Source organism: Benincasa hispida, chromosome 4 (genome assembly GCF_027475165.1).
Source record: "Benincasa hispida cultivar pf3 chromosome 4, pf3_genome.v1.1, whole genome shotgun sequence".
In the NCBI taxonomy this organism is placed as follows: Eukaryota; Viridiplantae; Streptophyta; class Magnoliopsida; order Cucurbitales; family Cucurbitaceae; genus Benincasa; species Benincasa hispida.
This window is the reverse complement of record NC_143481.1, coordinates 46,635,998-46,655,026: the sequence shown is the minus strand read 5'-3', so window position 1 is coordinate 46,655,026 and position 19,029 is coordinate 46,635,998.

Here is a 19,029-nt window from a genome sequence, read left to right as displayed (position 1 = left end):
TTTTTAACTTTTTGACTGACATTAAAAAATGGATTCAACAACTGAATTTAAAAACCGGACAATAATTGAAAAAAAAAATGGACATAGATTCTGGGCTTCAATTTTGGTTTAAAATCGACATGAATTTATGAGGTCTGAGAGGAATTTGGCTGATTCTCTAACCAAAATGACTACAAGGAAAATAATTTTAGAATCTTCAATGAACATGGAGCTTAAACCTTATATTGGTCCATAGCCCTTATATGGGTGGTCTCTTGTGATAGACTTGATGGTCCATCATCCTTTTTGTGGGAGGTCTATTGCTATAGACTTATGATCCATAGCTCTTTATTTGGGTGATCCTAGTATGAACTTAATGGATAAAAGTAAAACCTTTAAATAATCCATAGCTCTTTCTTTGAGTGGTCCTAATATGGATTTGATGGAAAATAATGAAATATTCATAGCTCAGTATCTGAGTGGTTTGTCTTTGACAGACTTGACGAAGTTTGTCCTGGTACGGACTAGATGATGAAGACTTCATAGCTCAGTTGTTTAGTGGTTTGTCTCTGATAGACTTGATGAAGCATTTGATATGATAGTGAAGGTATGGTTGCCTTCTATGAAAGAGTTCAAGGGTCTCTTTCAAGTGCATTCACGGTGACGCGAGGTTTATGTACATGGTCTTAATTAGCACTCTTTATCATGGAATTAAGAAAAACTCTAGGAGTAAAACATGTTGTAAGGGTCTCAACCAACGTTATTGAGAGTTCAAGAGGTAACTCACTTCTCTAATGAAATTATTGCGTTACTTTATTATGCATCAATTCAAATTGTTAGATATTGGTGTTTAAGAATGATCTCCTATATCTTTGCTCAGAACAATTTTTTCAAATAATGTGTATATTTTAATTTTTCAAATAATTATTTTATTTTATTTTTTCAAATGATTTTTTTTTATTTTAATTTTGCTATAACAGTCATTTGTAGGGGATTGTTAAAAATGACTCTTGGGCTTAGGCCCATAGTAAAAGTTAAAATAATGTGTTTTATTTTAATTTTTCAAATAATTTATTTTATTTTATTTTTTCAAACAATTTGTTTTATTTTAATTTTGCTATAACAGTCATTTGTTGCCGTGCATGTGGAAGTATAACCTTTCCATCACACGTGCATGTTGCCGCCAATGGCTGAAATTGGATCGTGCCAAAGTTTCATTAACAATATGTTTAAATTTTTTCAAAGTAGTATTGGATAACAAATAAAGTGCATTTTCAAAATAAAACCAAATTGGTTATTTAAAATTATTCTCTCAGGAGTACTTTAAAAGGTGATCGATCAGGAGTCATTTTACAATTACTTTATATCAATTACTAGATTTTTTTTTTTTAAAAAAAAAATCCCTCCAATTGTTGTTCTTTTGTACTAAAAAAGCTTGTGAAAAATCACATTTAAGAAAATTAGTTTAATCGAACAAATGAGAGTTTCAATTAAAACTATTTTGTAAAAGATTGTTTAAATTACAACATTAGGTCAAACTCAATAAACCATAAATAATACATCAACTTACTGCATGTCAAATAGCGGTGGTCTTAAAATGATTAAAATCACTCTAAAATAACTCAAAATCAATTTAATGTTCTATTTTTACATTGTTAAACACATTTTTCATATCACTTCAAAAAATACACACAATTCATATTACTAGTTTGATACTACAAGTTGCACATGTTGCATAAAATTTAAAAACAAAACTTAATAACAAAATTTTAATAATACAACTTTAATTTATGAATAAGAGAGTTTTATCTTTAAAATAAGTAATGGAAACAAATTTATAAAAAAATTAGATGTAGGGTGAGGAAAAATATTAGTTATTTTAATTGAATATAAAATGTATTATAAAAGATATACAAATTAAACATGTATAAAAGAATATATACGGCATGATTTGATTATCTTCCTAATTTTGAACTTCAATATGAATAAAAAATATTTTTAAAAAATTGTGGTTACTTACTTAAAAAAAATTATTTGATATTCGGATTTTGGATTACTTGATTATCCTTTTAATCTTGTACTACTTAAATTTTGTGGTAATTTATCTATTACCAAGTTTTTTTAATTTTAATTTTGATGATTGGATTACTTCTTAATTCAAACTTTGATTTAAACCAATATATATTATTTTATTTTCATGATATTTCTTCTTATTTCTAAAACTTTTTTATTAGATGATTTGATTACTCTCTTACTTTTAAACTTTGAATTAAACCAAAATAATTATTCTTATTTTAAAAAAAATTGTGATAATAATCTTCTAGTTACTTAGTTTCTTTTTATTTGATGATTTGATCATCTTATTAATTTCAAACTTTGATTTAAACTAAGATTTTTTAATTAAAAAATATCGCAGCATTTTTTATTATTTAATATTTTTTTTATTGTATGATTTTATTAACCTCCTAATTCTAAAGACTAAAATTAAATAAAAATATGTTTATATTATTTATTTATTTTGGATTAGATTATTTGATTTTTCTCTTAATTTAACCAACATATTATTACTTTTTCGTTATAACTTTATCTATATTCAATTTTTTTTTGTTGATTTGGATGATGTTATTATCCTTTTAAAATTTCAAACTTTAATTAAAATAAAATATTATTTTTTTCTATTTTTGTATAAAATTTCATGAGGATTCTTTCTCAGTTGAAAAAAAGATGATTTGCTTGAACTTTGAGAAACTTCATGAATTTCGAAAACAAGGTCTTGTCTCTAACCTCTTCAATAGGTAAGGATCAATAAGTGAATTTAGTGCATATATAAAAAAAAATACAAAAACATATAAAAAAAGTTACATTAAATCGCTTTATATGTTTTTATAATATTGAACAGTAAAAAATTGAAAATTATAAATTATTAAAATAAATTAAATTTCGCTATTTTGTATAAATAGTTTTCTTATTTTTCTATTTTTTAAAATCTCTTTTTATAGTAATAATTTTTTAATATATATATATATAAAGAAAAATAGTTATCAATTATAAGATTCTTATATCAATTTATACAACGGGCAATGCATGTAATTCAAAAATAGTTTCCTTATTTTCTTAGAACATTTATTATGCTTAATTTAATGAAGTTTTTCTTTGTACGAATTATCCAAATTTTGCTACACAAGAGTTGTTTGGCCTCAATTTTTTAATATAAAGATGTATTACATTTTACTTGCATCACTCTCTTGTGTTTTGATTTCTCCTCTTGCTTTTGCATTCAACTAATTAATACAATAGTGCTTTCACATATTAGGACTCTTTGTCCCTTGCTTTTTTCTATTCACGCTTCTCCTTGCTTTCTCATACATACTTGCATTTGTGCTCACAACTCTTATAACGAGGATTGGCAAGTTATTTGTGATATCACTATAGTAAAATATTATTCTAGATTTTTTTTCAAAATTTGAGTGTTTTGAAGCATAAAATTTGGTTTATCTAAAAAAATCTCTTAATCTCAATTTATATGTTTAGATATTATTTAAATATTATATGTAGGAGTTACATATCCGCATGTTATAGGGATACGATCAATTAACAACGTTTGGTAGTCATCTTCCTTCCCATTTCTGAAATAAAATTTTAAATCTTTGTCCCACAAAGAATTAAGTCTTTGAATTCATCAAACAGCAAGCTCCATTTAATTCCATTTCCAACCCCGTTAAAAACCCTCACAATATTTTCCTTTCCATTGAAACTCACTGATTCTTAATTTTGAGGAGACATAATTATTTACATACATAAATTTCTATTTAAAAATAAAAATAAAATATATAGATAGAACATAACTAAACTTTGTAGGGAAAGGAAAAATTAAAATAATATTGTTGTTTTAAAAATAATTTATAAAAATATTGTTGTTTTGAAACTATTTATAAAAATATGGTTTTTTTTTTCCTTTTAATGTGTCGAGTCTTCAAAATTCGACCAACCAAGGTCGAATTTTGAAGATTTGACCTTCATTTTTTTTTTTTAATTTTGTTGAGTCTTCAAAATTCGACCAACCTAAGGTTGAATCTAGATTCGACCTTCACTTTTTTTTTTAATTTTCCGTTTTATAAAAATAATTTCTAAAAACATTTTATTATTTTATTATTTTATTTAACTTAACTCTAAAAAGAACAAATTAAAAAAAATAATGTCTCATAAAAATAAAAAGTTTAAATTAAAATATCTCATTTATATAAAAATAATTACAAAAATCAATGTGTCCCACAAGGCGAAAGTCGTCAATTTCGAGCTGGTTGTTGTCGTCGAATTCGAACCCGAGGTTGCTCTGGTTCTTCTTGATGTTGATCTAGTACCTCTGCAAGCGCTTCATAACATAAATATTCATTATGCTCTCAACAACCCTAACCATGCCCATGCACGTATGAAGACGAAGGATCAGCCTCTGAGTCATAATGTCCTGAACCAAATGCTAGCATCATCATCATCAGACTAACATAATCAGTTTGACTTTGCATCTACATAACAGAGGGCAACCTCATTAAACTCATCCTCTTCCCGAACAGGTCCTCTACGTCTAGGAGCTCGTGGAGGAACAATAGGTATATCGTACATATAATATATCTCCTCCATATAGCTTTGGTTGTCACTACATATAGTAAGAATCTGGTTTAGATCATTCACAACATCACAGAGTCCACTGTTGTTCGATCTCTGTGAATTATAAAACAATTAGATAATATTTAAAATAAATTTAATTAAAAATAATTACATAATATTCATTCATTTACCAGATGACTCACAATTGCTCTCGGACGAGTGACGTAGCGCCTTGTTATTAAACCAATGAATGTAGTCTTGACTAACATCCCTGTCAAACTGTTCAGTAGAAAATCCACTGCAATAAACCTTGCACGATAGTGCCATCGCACTACCAAATGTGCAACTTTTTCAAACCAATCTATAGTTCTTAAGTTGATATCATGCAGTAGGGGTTCAGTATTACAAGGCGATGGGACATCTTGCTGAAAACCGAATTGTCTCATCACTCTATCAGGAAGACACCACTCATCAATGTGAAAACATATGAGAGGACTCATTGTCCGCCATTTGTTTTGACCATTCGTACAAAAATTGGGCAAAGTATGCATAATAATTTTGTACAGCTCCCAAATAACCTGAAACACAAAATATTATATTGAAGAACATTAAAGACAAATATAAATGTGTATAAAATAATCAATTTGGTTCAGTGTTAATGTACCTGATCAGGTTGAAGCAGATCAAACATGTATCTGTACTGACTGACTACATGTGTGGCTGTCCTAGTCACACAAAATCTGTCTCTCCACCTAAATTTTTAAATTGATAATTTAGATTCTAAATTAACTAGATCAATGATATAAAAATTAAATTGAATTAAAATAACATACCGTGAATCGTAGGCTCGTCCAGCTAACTGACCGTTATTGATATGTTATAGTTGTAGAGCCATTGTTGGAAATCGCTCCCAAGCCCATAGTTGCAAAAGTATGAGAGGCCCAGCTCTCTCACGAACCTCAAAACGCATAGTTCTCTATACAACCATGCCAAATATACTCCACCCCACAAATACCTCCCCGCATCATAGAGGTTAGCTAATAGTGGCAGGAGCATCAAGTAAACAAAATGACTTGATTTTTCGGAAAACACACTTCCACCCATCATTTGTAGTATATATGCTCGCGCATATCTTATGACGATTTCCTCGTCTGCATCATCTGCGAGCTCACAGAATTGTGTTCCTGACCATCAAACTTAACCTCGATCCTTTAATTTTTTTTGGTAGGTAGGGTCACACCAAGGTACAATTGACAAACTTGTGACCAATCATCGTACATCACTCCGGTCATCGGCTCACCGTCAACAGGTAACCCCAATAACATTTCTATATCTTATAGAGTGATAGTGCACTCTCCAATAGATATATGAAATATATGCGTCTCAGGCCTCCATCTCTCGACCAAGGCTATGATCAGATGCCAGTCGAACTGAATAAATCCCAGTCTGACAGCCCCATAGAATCCAGATGTGCGAAGTAGTGGTAGTATTCAAGGGTGGAGTGGGATAGTGCGCTGGAGATCTGCCTCTCGACGCCTGCAAAATATTTCTCCAGTAGTACGATCTCGCCATACAACAGATGATCGATGAATGGACTAATCGTACAAAACATCGGGATCAACAGGTCCAAGGTTTAAAGCCATGATCTGAAAGAGAAAAAAAATATTTATTTCTCAATTAGAAGAATAATGTACAACTTAATTAACTAAATTAAATATACATGTTAAAAGAATTATTTATTTCTCAACTAAATAACGTACAACTTAATTAAAAAAAAATAATATTACAAGGTGTATTTATCTTGACGCTCCAATGCATCCCTTATTTCTTCTCATCTTTTCTTGAAATAATTCATGCACTTGAAGAATGTTATTTGAGCAAAAGCAATTATAAGCAACATTCGAGCTCCTTTGAGGACGCCATTTATGCACTCTGATAGATTTGTCGTCATCCACCCATATCTAAACTCTCATCATGTGCTTGAGTCCATTCTTCTAAACCAATGTTGTCAAAAAAAAACTCAAACAACTCAGATTTATTCCTTTGATATCTTCAATTGCTTTATTGAACTTCCAAATTTTAAATTGACACCCGACACGATAAACATAATTTTTCAATGTATTAAATTTGTACTTTTTATTAAAGTTGCTGATGATATATCGTAAGCAGAAACGATGGTGACATTTTGGTCCCATCCAACCATTTGCTAAATTGTTCATTGCTGCGATTATGCCAGCATGTCGATCTGAAATTAAACACACCTCTTCGTGTGTTACAATTTCTCTCAAGTGTTTCAGAAACCATCCCCATGAGTCTTTGGACTCTTCATCAGCAACGACAAATGCAAGTGGAATAAGATGCCCGTATTTGCCATACAAGTGTATACCATCTATCTGAATTATCGACCGACATTTATTAAAAGCTTCTATACAAAGATCAAATACCCAAAATATAGAAGTTAGGATAACATGGCCTTCAGTAAGGGTTTCTTTCACTCTCCACTCTACACATGTTTCGGGATTGGTCTGCTTAACCATATTCAACCACCTAGGTAACAATTTGTAAGACTCATTCCAATCACCGAACACTTTAGCCAACGCTTTTCTTTTGCCCTCTCATACCCTATGGTAAGGAACATGATATCCAAACTTTGATTTGATGTCGAACTACAGTTGTGCCACACTGATAGATAGTTTTTCTCTTACGACATCACAGAGCTCTAGTGCAATCATTGATGAATCTAATTGCACATGACTTTTGAAACACCCGTTCCCAGATTACCCTTTTAATCTGGATGAGGATATGACCGTGGTAGTTACTAACCCTACTACCAGTACCCACCACAAAAGCCTTTTAATCTAAATACCAAAACACATTAGTAGTATACGCATACACCAAGCCTCCCTTAAGGTTCTACAAAGATACATAAACACATGCATACAACCATGACATAACATCTACTGAAAAATATTCACAAAAGGCCCAAAACATTCCTAACAAAGCCTTAGTCCCTCTCAAAACATGTGTACATAAACAAGCCATCAATCTAAGTTCTTCTGAACAAGTCGGGCTTTTCAGTGGCAAGCAGCAGCAGGATCAACCTTGAGGAATCTGACCGCTGTCTGAAAAGGAAAACATTGAAAACATGAGCTAGAAGCCCAGTGAGTGACTTAATAAAAACATAAATCTCATACTTAAACTGAAAGCTCGAAAACATAATACTGGAACTAAAATGTACCAAGCAAACATGTACACAAGACCTTTAAAACCACCATTAAACATCATTATTCCTTAGTTGAGAACGAGCATACATCGCTCTAGCTCTCAACGTCTGTTACCGGCCAAGAGACCCATACCTCGGCCTCTCTTTGCTGGTATACACCCTAAGAGACCCATACTTCGACCTCCCTTGCTGGTATATGGCCTAGGAGATCCATACTTCAACCTCCCTTTGCTGGTATATGGCCTAACAGACCCATACTTTGACCTCCCTTTATCCTTAGTTGAGAGTGAACTACTAAATCTTACCCTCAACGTCAACCTTAGTCGGGGATAACCCTTTTGCTCAATCCCTCAACGTCAACCTTAGTCGAGGAGAACCCTTTTGTTAAATCCCTCGATGTCGTATTACCAACGTGCACGTGGTGTTTTCTATGTACCGTCAACATCTTCAGTACATTTATTCAGATACCTTCATTACCTTCAGTATCTGGCTCACTTAAGCTATCAAGTTCTCGAAGAGCATTAAAAGAATAGTTTTCAAATATAGCATAGAAAACTCTTTAGGATACCTTCCCTACCTTCAGTATCCCTTTTCATTATGTTTAACTAGGATACTTTCTCATTGTCTTTCAGTATCCGTCATATAACTAGCCACAAACGTTTAGTTGAACACTAAAGCTTAGTGGTCAAATCATCATACTAGTTCATCATGAAAATGGAGTTACTAAAACATGTTGAAAGTATTTGGACAAGATAACATATTTAAATCGTGTCAATTTCCATGGAAAACATGCTTTTCTTAGCATGAGAAATAACTTCAAACATATGTTGCTTGGCACCTCATTTAAAACACTTAGCATGAGAAATAACTTCAAAGGAATCATAGTTTAAATTAACGAAAAAGGAATCATTGTTTGAACATTAAATCATCACATAATCACATAGTCTTTCTAGAGCGAGATCCTCAAATTAACGAGATTTCCTTCTAGAGCGAGATCCTCAGCATAAAATTAGGGAGATTTCCTTCTAGAGCGAGATCCTCATTCTCCATATGTCGCTATAACTCTCCATGGTGACCTGTTTGCTTGTTCTTCCCAAGCTGCTATCTGCTTATGCACAGATTCTCTGTTACTACTTCAAAAATTCATAACTCAAAATCTAGACCCCTTTTGAAGAAATGTCCTTCTACAATCATGTTTAGAATTGAGTTTCTTCTTATCATAAAATTTCAGCCAAAAATTCTTTACAGTTTGGCCTAGAGCTTTCAATCTTCATCTCGGGCTTTGATTAATCCGAGATTCTGCCTCCTCTGCACTTTCTTCACTTCTTGTTCTTCTTCTCCTGAAATCTTTCTCTGACAAGACAACCTCGAAAACTAGATTCTTCTAGATTTCAAATGGCACCGATTTTACTAAATTTGCTCATGTACATTGCCAAAACCAAGATTTCGAAGTTCCTCTTCCTTTTAATCTTCCTGTCGCCTCACGAATTCAAGGATTAACCGCCACGTGCCAAACCAATAAGTGAGCTTTCTTATTTTGTGTTTTTCTTTTCCTTTCTCTACAACTCCAATAAATAACATGAATTTTCACTTATTAGATATTTAATATATCATTCCTTTGGCTAAACATGCTTGTTTAGGAAACTTAGAATTCAGGGTTTACACTTAGCTACACAAGTGCTTATTTCTTCTTGCTTCCATCCTCTATCCTTCCTAAAACATGGCTTCATTTAACTCATTAGAAGACATCATATTACTTACTCTTACTTAAAGTAATTAGTAATTAGGGCTAGATATAAATAAATGTGTGGCACCAAGGTCAAATAAAACATATGTAGACTGTCCACATAATATGACATTACCGGTCACAACATCTGAAGACTCCGCTGCCTCTTGGTGTGTCACGGCATACACTCGCCCCTGCCGCTGGGGTTGACCTATAACATTCTTCTGCTTGGCACCACTTGACCCTTCACCTCGATTCCTAGCGCCCTTTGGTTGGTTAACTATTTGGGAGGTTGTCTGTTGTGCTGTTGGGGCATCCCTGTTCAACTGGGGACAGTGCCTCTTGAAATGCCCTGCTTGACCACATTGGAAACATACACCTCTGCCACTATAGCATACCCCAAGATGCCTCTTGCCACAACTAGGGCACGTCGGTTTCTTGTTTTCTCTCATTTTCCTTTTCCTGGATCCCTGCCAACTTGTACCCCTGAATTGACTAGCACTAGTCTGAGTTGCAACTGGTGGTCGGGATCCTCTGTCTCTAGGCCCTACCACTGCCTCACTGCCCCTTGCTTGGGGAGTACTAGACTCTCCCTCAGACATCGTTTCCTGACCCACTGGGTCATTCACCTTCTTTTTCCCATCCGGTGCGTTCTTTCTAACCTCTGGACTTCTAATGATAGGGTCAGTATTCCTGTCTCCTATCTGCTTACTCTGTCTACCACTTTGCTTCGGCATTTCACCTAATGCAATGTACACATGTTAGGGACTTACACTTAAGCAAGAACTTTCCCTTCTATTCCCAAAACCTTATGCTCTGATACCAACTTGTCACACCCCTTCCCAGATTACCCTTTTAATCTGGATGAGGATATGACCATGATAGTTACTAACCCTACTGCCAGTACCCACCACAAAAGCCTTTTAATCTAAATACCAACCTGTTTAACACATTAGTAGTATACGCATACAGCAAGCCTGCCTTAAGGTTCTACAAAGATACATAAACACATGCATACAGCCATGACATAACATCTATGGAAAAATATTCACAAAAGGCCCAAAACATTCCTAACAAAGCCCTAGTCCCTCTCAAAACATGTGTACATAAACAAGCCATCAATCTAAGTTCTTCTGAACAAGTCGGGCTTTTCAGTGGCAAGTAGTAGCAGGATCAACCTTGAGGAATCTGACCGCTGTCTGAAAAGGAAAACATTGAAAACGTGAGCTAGAAGCCCAGTGAGTGACTTAATAAAAACATAAATCTCATGCTTCAACTGAAAACTCGAAAACATAATACTGGAACTAAAATGTACCAAGCAAACATGTACACAAGACCTTTAAAACCACCATTAAACATCATTATTCCTTAGTTGAGAACAAGCATACATCGCTCTAGCTCCCAACGTTGTTACTGGCCAAGAGACCCATACCTCGGTCACCCTTTACTAGTATATAGCCTAGGAGACCCATACTTCGGCCTCCCTTGCTGGTATATGGACTAGGAGATCCATACTTTGACCTCCCTTAACTGGTATATGGCCTAGGAGACCCATACTTCATCCTCTCTTTATCCTTAGTTAAGAGTGAACTACTAGATCTAACCCTCAACGTCAACCTTAGTCGGGAAGAACCCTTTTGCTCAATCCCTCAACGTCAACCTTAGTCGGGGAGAACCCTTTTGCTCAATCCCTCAACGTCAACCTTAGTCGGGGCGAACCCTTTTGCTAAATCCTTCAACGTCGTATTACCAACGTGCACGTGGTGTTTTCTATGTACCGTCAACACCTTCAGTACATTTATTCAGATACCTTCCTTACCTTCAGTATCCGGCTCACTTAAGTTATCAAGTTCTCGAAGAGCATTAAAAGAATAGTTTTCAAATATAGCATAGAAAACTCTTTAGAATACCTTCCCTACCTTCAGTATCCTTCTTCATTATGTTTAGAAATACAAACATATGTACTTTGATAACCTTAGGTATTTAAAGCATAGTACATCAGTACCGTCGTATCTTAGATACTTAGCTAGGCTACTTTCTCATTGTCTTTCAGTATCCGTCATATAACTAGTCACAAACGTTTAGTTGAACACTAAAGCTTAGTGCTCAAATCATCATACTAGCTCATCATGAAAACGGAGTTACTAAAATATGTTGAAAGTATTTGGACAAGATAACATATTTAAATCGTGTCAATTTCCATGGAAAACATGCTTTTCTTAGCATGATAAATAACTTCAAACATATATTGCTTCGCACCTCATTTAAAACACTTAGCAGGAGAAATAACTTCAAAGAAATCATAGTTTCTAAATCATTAAAACATTAAATCATCACAGTCACTCACAGCTCGTTGGCCTCTTAATGGGTTATACGCCTCTCCTAGCTCTTCTTGGCCTGAAAGGATATAATTCTCGGTTAATTACTTAGAATTCTTAGCAAAATACCTCAAATAATTCATTTACTAATGGAACTTTCATCATCAAAGACAGCTTTCTAGCGAGATACTCATCATGAGTGCATTCTTCCTCATGAGCGAGATCCTCATGAACGAGATCCTCCTCATAAGCGAGATCCTTATGACTGAGATTAAGCTTTTCCTGGTAAACTTTCATCCTAGCGATACTAACATTACCAGCGAGATTCAGCCCAATTTCTAGCGAGATTTCCTTCTAGAGCGAGATCCTCAGCATAAAATTAGTGAGATTTCCTTCTAGAGCAAGATCCTCATTCTTCATATCTCGCTATAACTCTCCAGGTGAGCTGTTTGCTTCTTCTTCCCAAGTTGCTGTCTGCTTATGCACAGATTCTCTGTTACAAATTCAAAAATTCATAACTCAAAATCCAGACCTCTTTTTAATCAACTTCCTTCTACAAACATGTTTAGAATTGAGTTAACCTTCTTACCTTAAACGTTCAGCCAAAAATGACTTATAGTTTGGCCTAGAGCTTCCAATCTTCACCTCGAGTTCTGATTAATCTGAGATTCTGCCTCCTCTACACTTTCTTCACTTCTTGTTCTTCTCCTCCTAAAATATTTCTCTGGCAAGAAAACCTCAAAAACTAGATTCTCCCAGCTTTCAAATGGCACTGATTTTACTAAATTTGCTCATGTAGATTGCCGAAACTAAGCTTTCGAAGTTCCTCTTTCTTTTAATCTTCCTGCTGCCTCCCGAATTCAAGGATTAACTGCCACGTCCCAAACCAATAACTGAGCTTTCTTATTTTTTGTTTTTCTTTTCCTTTCTCTACATCTCCTATAAATAACATGGATTTTCACTTATTAGATATTTAATATATCATTCCTTTGGCTAAACATGCTTGTTTAGGAAACTTAGAATTCAGGGTTTACACTTAGCTACACAAGAGCTTATTTCTTCTTGCTTCCATCCTCTATCCTTCTTAAAATATGGCTTCATTTAACTCATTAGAAGATATCATATTACTTACTCTTACTTAAAGTAATTAGGGTTTGGGTTTTACAACTTTGACTCAATTTTGAATAAAAACATGTATGCTGCTCATCGTACTTAGTGATCTCGAACAAGCCATGTGTTTTTTTCTTTATTGCACGAAGTCTCCACTTGCATCCTTCCTCCCACTTCTTACACCAAATTGTCCAAATCGTCGGTGTCAATTCCACAACCTCATATGGTGCATGACATTTACGAGCAAAACATTTGACCACGTGTTGTAGCATTTCTTTGTCTTAACAAATCATCCCTTTATACAACTGAGTATTGTCAACGTCCACAGTGGCTACAATTGGGTCATGTTCTCTAATGCTATCTAGTACATTCATATCCAAATTATTGAATGTATCTGAACGTAACTCATGTTCACGACCATCGAAATCCAACACTTCAAATTCATCGTCCATTTCAGTTCTGAAATCTCTATACTGGTTGTTAGTCGCCATATCTTCCTTATCACATGGCGATGCAATTGACTCCGGATCAGGATCAATACATTCAGTTGGATCTTCAAACTGACTAAATAGTGCATTCAAGTTTATATCCAACCCTATCCTATTTACATTTACATACAAATACATTAAATTCAGCAGTGGCATCGCGATTGAGAACATCAAGTTCATAGCTTGTGCATTCAGAATAGGGAATGGCATAAACCTTATTGATCCTGATGGTTCTAGGTTATGATGTCTATATATTATTTATAACTGATTTGTTCCCATATCTACACTAAGTGACATCCCAACCATTTCAATGAGTTGTTCAAATACAATTCCACTGTTCACATTTATGCTAAAATCCCCACTTGGTGGCGGTTGTTTCTCAGTCTTCGTCGGAACATTCTTTCAATCTCTGGGTCGTAATTCGCTAGAGATTGAAAGCTGCAAAGAAAATAAAAAATTACCGTTAGCACAATGTATTACCGAAGTCCCCGACAATGGTGCCAAAAACTCGATGCGTTATTTTATGCGATGAAATAATGGTAAGGTTTGTGATGGTGGAAAATGCGTTGAGCATGCAAGTTTTCTCAGTAAGATCCAAGTATAAATCCGACTGAGTTTCCTGGTAAGCCCAGGGTCGAACTCAGGGACTATGGAAAATAATATGCGGTGGTAATTTTTAGATCACTTTGCGTTAACAATTAAATCAATGGTTTGGTTGGTTTGTTGTTTAAGGTATAAAAAGTATGCAGCGGATTTGAGAAAAGAGTAATTATGCGACAAATACATTAAGTATGCAGCAGAACGGGTTGAGAAGGTCTTTTGCTAGCGTTTCCCGATAATGCGTTCAAGCTATGCGACCACGCTACACTCATGCGATAACAAATCATTTTCCAATGCAAATGCGATGCCTCATAATTTTAGGATGCATGCAATGAATGCGATAATGTCTATAGAGCTTATTCAAAAGTCTCTACTTCTTACCTATGCGATGATGCGAGATTCACACAAGGACAAGGTGACCGCATAGAATCATAACCTATCACTATAGTGCATGCAATGCGTTAATAGCAAACAGAGCTTATTTCTAAGCTTCTATCTCTTGTTTATGCGGTTCTAATCTGACTCTCCCAAGCCTAGATTCTAATCTGACTTTTCCAAGCCTAGATTCTATCCTTAGACTACCCTTCCGAGTATCTCTAATGGACGAATGATGCATACATAATACAAGATAATCGCATGGAATGAAGATCCCAAGTTATGCTAGCTAAGTGCTTCTCAACCCATTCGACAAATTTAGCTACTCATGCGTAATGTACAGAGAGTGAATAGATATAAAGATGCAATTTCAATTTATATAAATAAGTTCAAAGTACAAAATGATAATGGAAAATAAGGATAGAGAGCTTGGTAGCAATTCCTTGCTTCCCAAGGCTTTTACACTGTTGTCTCTATTCTGCTCAAAAGATATTCTTGTTTCCGCAAGAGTTGGCCCTCTCTCTGATCTCGACGCTCCCAGCATTCTTCCAAGTTCATTGGGATGATCTATCGATGTAATCTCCCTTCACTCGCTTCCACCTTCTAAGTAAAAGAAAAACTATGAACAAGGCTAACTTATATCTATATGGAGAATTTTGTAAACTGAGCAAACTCCTTCACTGAAGGTTGCTTTCGGTATTTATAGAGCATCGGGGTGAAAGGCTTCTTCTCTCTTATGATTGCACTGATGGGATGGCATTAATTCTGTGTCTGATGCGCCGAATATTTTTCACCGAAAAGTTGAGTATACTTGCTACAGTAGGTCGTTAACGGCTTGTCAACTTAATTCGGAATCAACCGTCGTCAGCTTTCTGTCCCATCGTGATTTATTACGCTTTTCACCCAGATGTGCCCACCATGATGCGCCGGCTCTGTGCGGCCACCTTCTTGAATAGATATTCATGAGCGCAAATGATCGCATAGCCTTGCGTCAACGTAATCTCTTAATGCGCTCGGTCATTAATTTCTTTGGATTTCATTTCTGCCTTGCTTCAATGAATTTTCTGCACAAAAATACATAAGTTAGTTATTTTAATGCGATGGACGCATGCGATCGCAATGTTGTGAACTTAATGCTTTTGGACGCAATATTGTATATTTTTATCATCGCAATCCTGTATTGTTTTATAACTTTGTGCTGAAATAACGTGCATTTCTGCTCGTTATCAGTTGGTCATAGTCAACTCCATCAATACCATCAATCATATTACCATTTGTAAACAACATAAATCCCAAGCATTTGTCCACCATTTTGTAAAAAAAAAAAAAGGACAAACAATACATTACTAATTATTCTACTAATTACCAAACTTAAACAAAAACAAACCACAACAAAAATCACAATAAGAAATATATATAAGAAATATAAGCAATATATTTAAAAAATCACAATAAAAATCACAATTAGATAAACTTTTTAAAACTATTTTTAAACATAACAATAAATTAAACTATTTATAACTATTTTTAAACATAACAACAAATTAAACTTTTCAAATATCATAAGAAATTTATACAAAAAATGAAAATAATTTTGTATTAAACTAAAAATATTAAAGTTTTTAAATTATAAACATCAACTTTTTAAAAATTACTATGAGGTAAACTTTTTAAAACTATTTTTTTAAATTTAATACAAAAGAAAAACAAAATATTATAAGATGTATATTAAAAAAATCACAATAATTTGTATTAAACTAAAAATATTAAACTTTTTAAATTATAAATATCAACTTTTTAAGGTTTATGAACATCAACTTTTTAAACATAACAATAAATTAAATTTTTTACAACCATTTTTAAGCATAACAACAAATTAAACTTTTCAAATATCATAAGAAATTTATACAAAAAATCACAATTATTTTGTATTAAACTAAAAATATTAAAGTTTTTAAACTATAAACATCAACTTTCTAAACATTATAATGAGATAAAGTTTTTAAAACTATTTTTTCAAATTTAATACAAAAAAATAAAATATTATAAGAAGTATATTAAAAAAATCACAATAATTTTGTATTAAACTAAAAATATTAAACTTTTTAAATTATAAACTTCAACTTTTTAAACATAACAATGAGGTAAACTTTCTAAAACTATTTTTTCAACTTTTTAAGGTTTATGAACATCAACTTTTTAAACATAAAAATAAATTAAACTTTTTCAAACTATTTTAAACTATATTCTCAAAGTTAATACTAAAAAAATCAAATATCATGAGAAATATATTTCAAAAAATCATAATAATTTTGTATTAAACTAAAAATATGAAAGCATAAACATCAACCTTTTATACTTAAATACAAATAAAAACAAAGAAAATATAAATAAGATTAACATGATGGTATAACATAATATAAATAAGATTAACACTAACAACAAGTACTAAGATTAACACTAATAGAGAAAGAACTACTAACATCAATATGTAACTATTATTGAATTCAACAGCTACTAAAAAATTAATATGATAGATCTACTAAATATAAAAAAACCAGTAATAAATAAATAGTAAACTCACAAATTTAATTATTGTTTTACTTTTTTCCCCTAAAGTGACAATAATCTCTCTTTTCTCTGTTATCTGGCAAGAAAAACTATGAAAAAAACAAAATATTATGAGAATAAGGATCTACAACAAAAACTATGAAAAAACAAAATATTTTGAGAATATATGGTTTTTTTGTTAACGTTACTTTTTTTGTTCTTTGTTTCCTAAACAGCAACAAAAACTATAAAAAAAAAATATAATAATATCAGAATAGGAACAAAATTTATAGTCATTTAAAAAAAAAATGAAATTTTGTATAGTAAAGATACAAACCTCACAATTTAATGGATGAATGTGGGAGAAGAAGAAGATTTGCCAATGAAGAAATGAAGAAGGTAGAAGCAAATTTGTAAGAGTTTTGATTAGGTTCAAAGAAGAAGGCAAAATGATTTGAAGAAATGAAAAAATGATGAAATGAAGAAGGCAGAATGAAAGAACGAAAGCTGAAGGTAGTGAGAATGAGAGAATGATGGCAGTGAGAAAATGTGAGAAAATGAGAGGAGAGGAAGGGGGTTATAAGGTTAAAAGTCGAGTTTTGAAAACTCGACTCACGGAAGTTGGGAAAATTAAATGGATGGGACGGGACAAGACGTTGACACGATACAGAGATTCAGATTCGTTTTAAAGGAGGTCGAGGGTTCAACTCACTCTGATGCGCACGTGACCGATTTAATTTTTTTTTTAAATGCGGCGTATGGGACTAATACTAAGTGATTGTTTAGATAATACTAAGCGATTGTTTAGGTTTTGTTAAGCAATCATTTAGAGAATACTAAGCGATTGTTTAGCTAACTATTATGCGATTGTTTCAATATCCATTATGCGATCGTTTAGCTAATAATAAGTGATCGTTTAGATAATACTACGCGATCATTTAGCTAATACCAAGCAATCGTTTAGATATCCATTACGCGATCGTGTACTAATTTATAATACTAAGCGATCGTTTAGATTTTGTTAAGTAATCGTTTAGAGAACATTAAGAGATCGTTTAGCTAATTGTTCCGCGATCATTTCGATATCCATTATGCGATCGTTTGGCTAATAATAAGCGATCGTTTAGATAATACTAAGCGATCGTTTAGCTAATACTAAGTGATCGTTTAGCTAACTGTTAGCGATCGTTTAGATATCTGTTACACGATCGCGTACTAATTTATAATGCTAAGCGGTCGTTTAACTAATACTAAGTGATCGTTTAGGTTTTGTTAAGCGATCATTTAGAGAATACTAAGCGATCGTCTAGCTAACTATTCCGCGATCGTTTCGATATCCATTATGCGATCGTTTGGCTAATAATAAGCGATCGTTTAGATAATACTAAGCGATCATTTAGCTAATACTAAGCAATCGTTTAGTTAACTGTTAGCGATCGTTTAGATATCCATTACGCAATCATGTACTAATTTATAATACTAAGTGATCGTTTAGCTAATACTAAGCGATCACTTAGGTTTTGTTAAGTGATCGTTTAGATAATACTAAGCGATCGTTTGCCTAACTGTTACACGATCGTTTAGTTTTCGTTTAGATAAATTTGTACTAAATTTTTAGAATACAATTGGTGTTTTACATTTAACTAAGCAAATAAATAACTAAGCGATAGTTTAACTTTGTGCTAAAATTACATATTGAACAATACAATTGGTGTTGTATAGAATATAAATAACTAAGCGATTATTTAGATAAATTTAGATGATCGTTATATCATTTCTGACTTTCAGACTTTTCATATGACCACCAACATAATTTCTTCCGGACTCATCCCAATCCCTACCAAATCACAAAAAGATGCGAAGTAGCGTCATTGATCTACAATTGGATAAACAAGTCATTGATAAGTGAACGATCGTGTATAAATTACTAAGTGATTGTGTATAAATTACTAAGCGATCGTGTATAACTTACTCGTGTATAAATTACAAAGCGATCGTGTATAAATTTTTAAGTGATCGTGGATCATTTAATAAGCGATTGTGTGCGATCCTGTA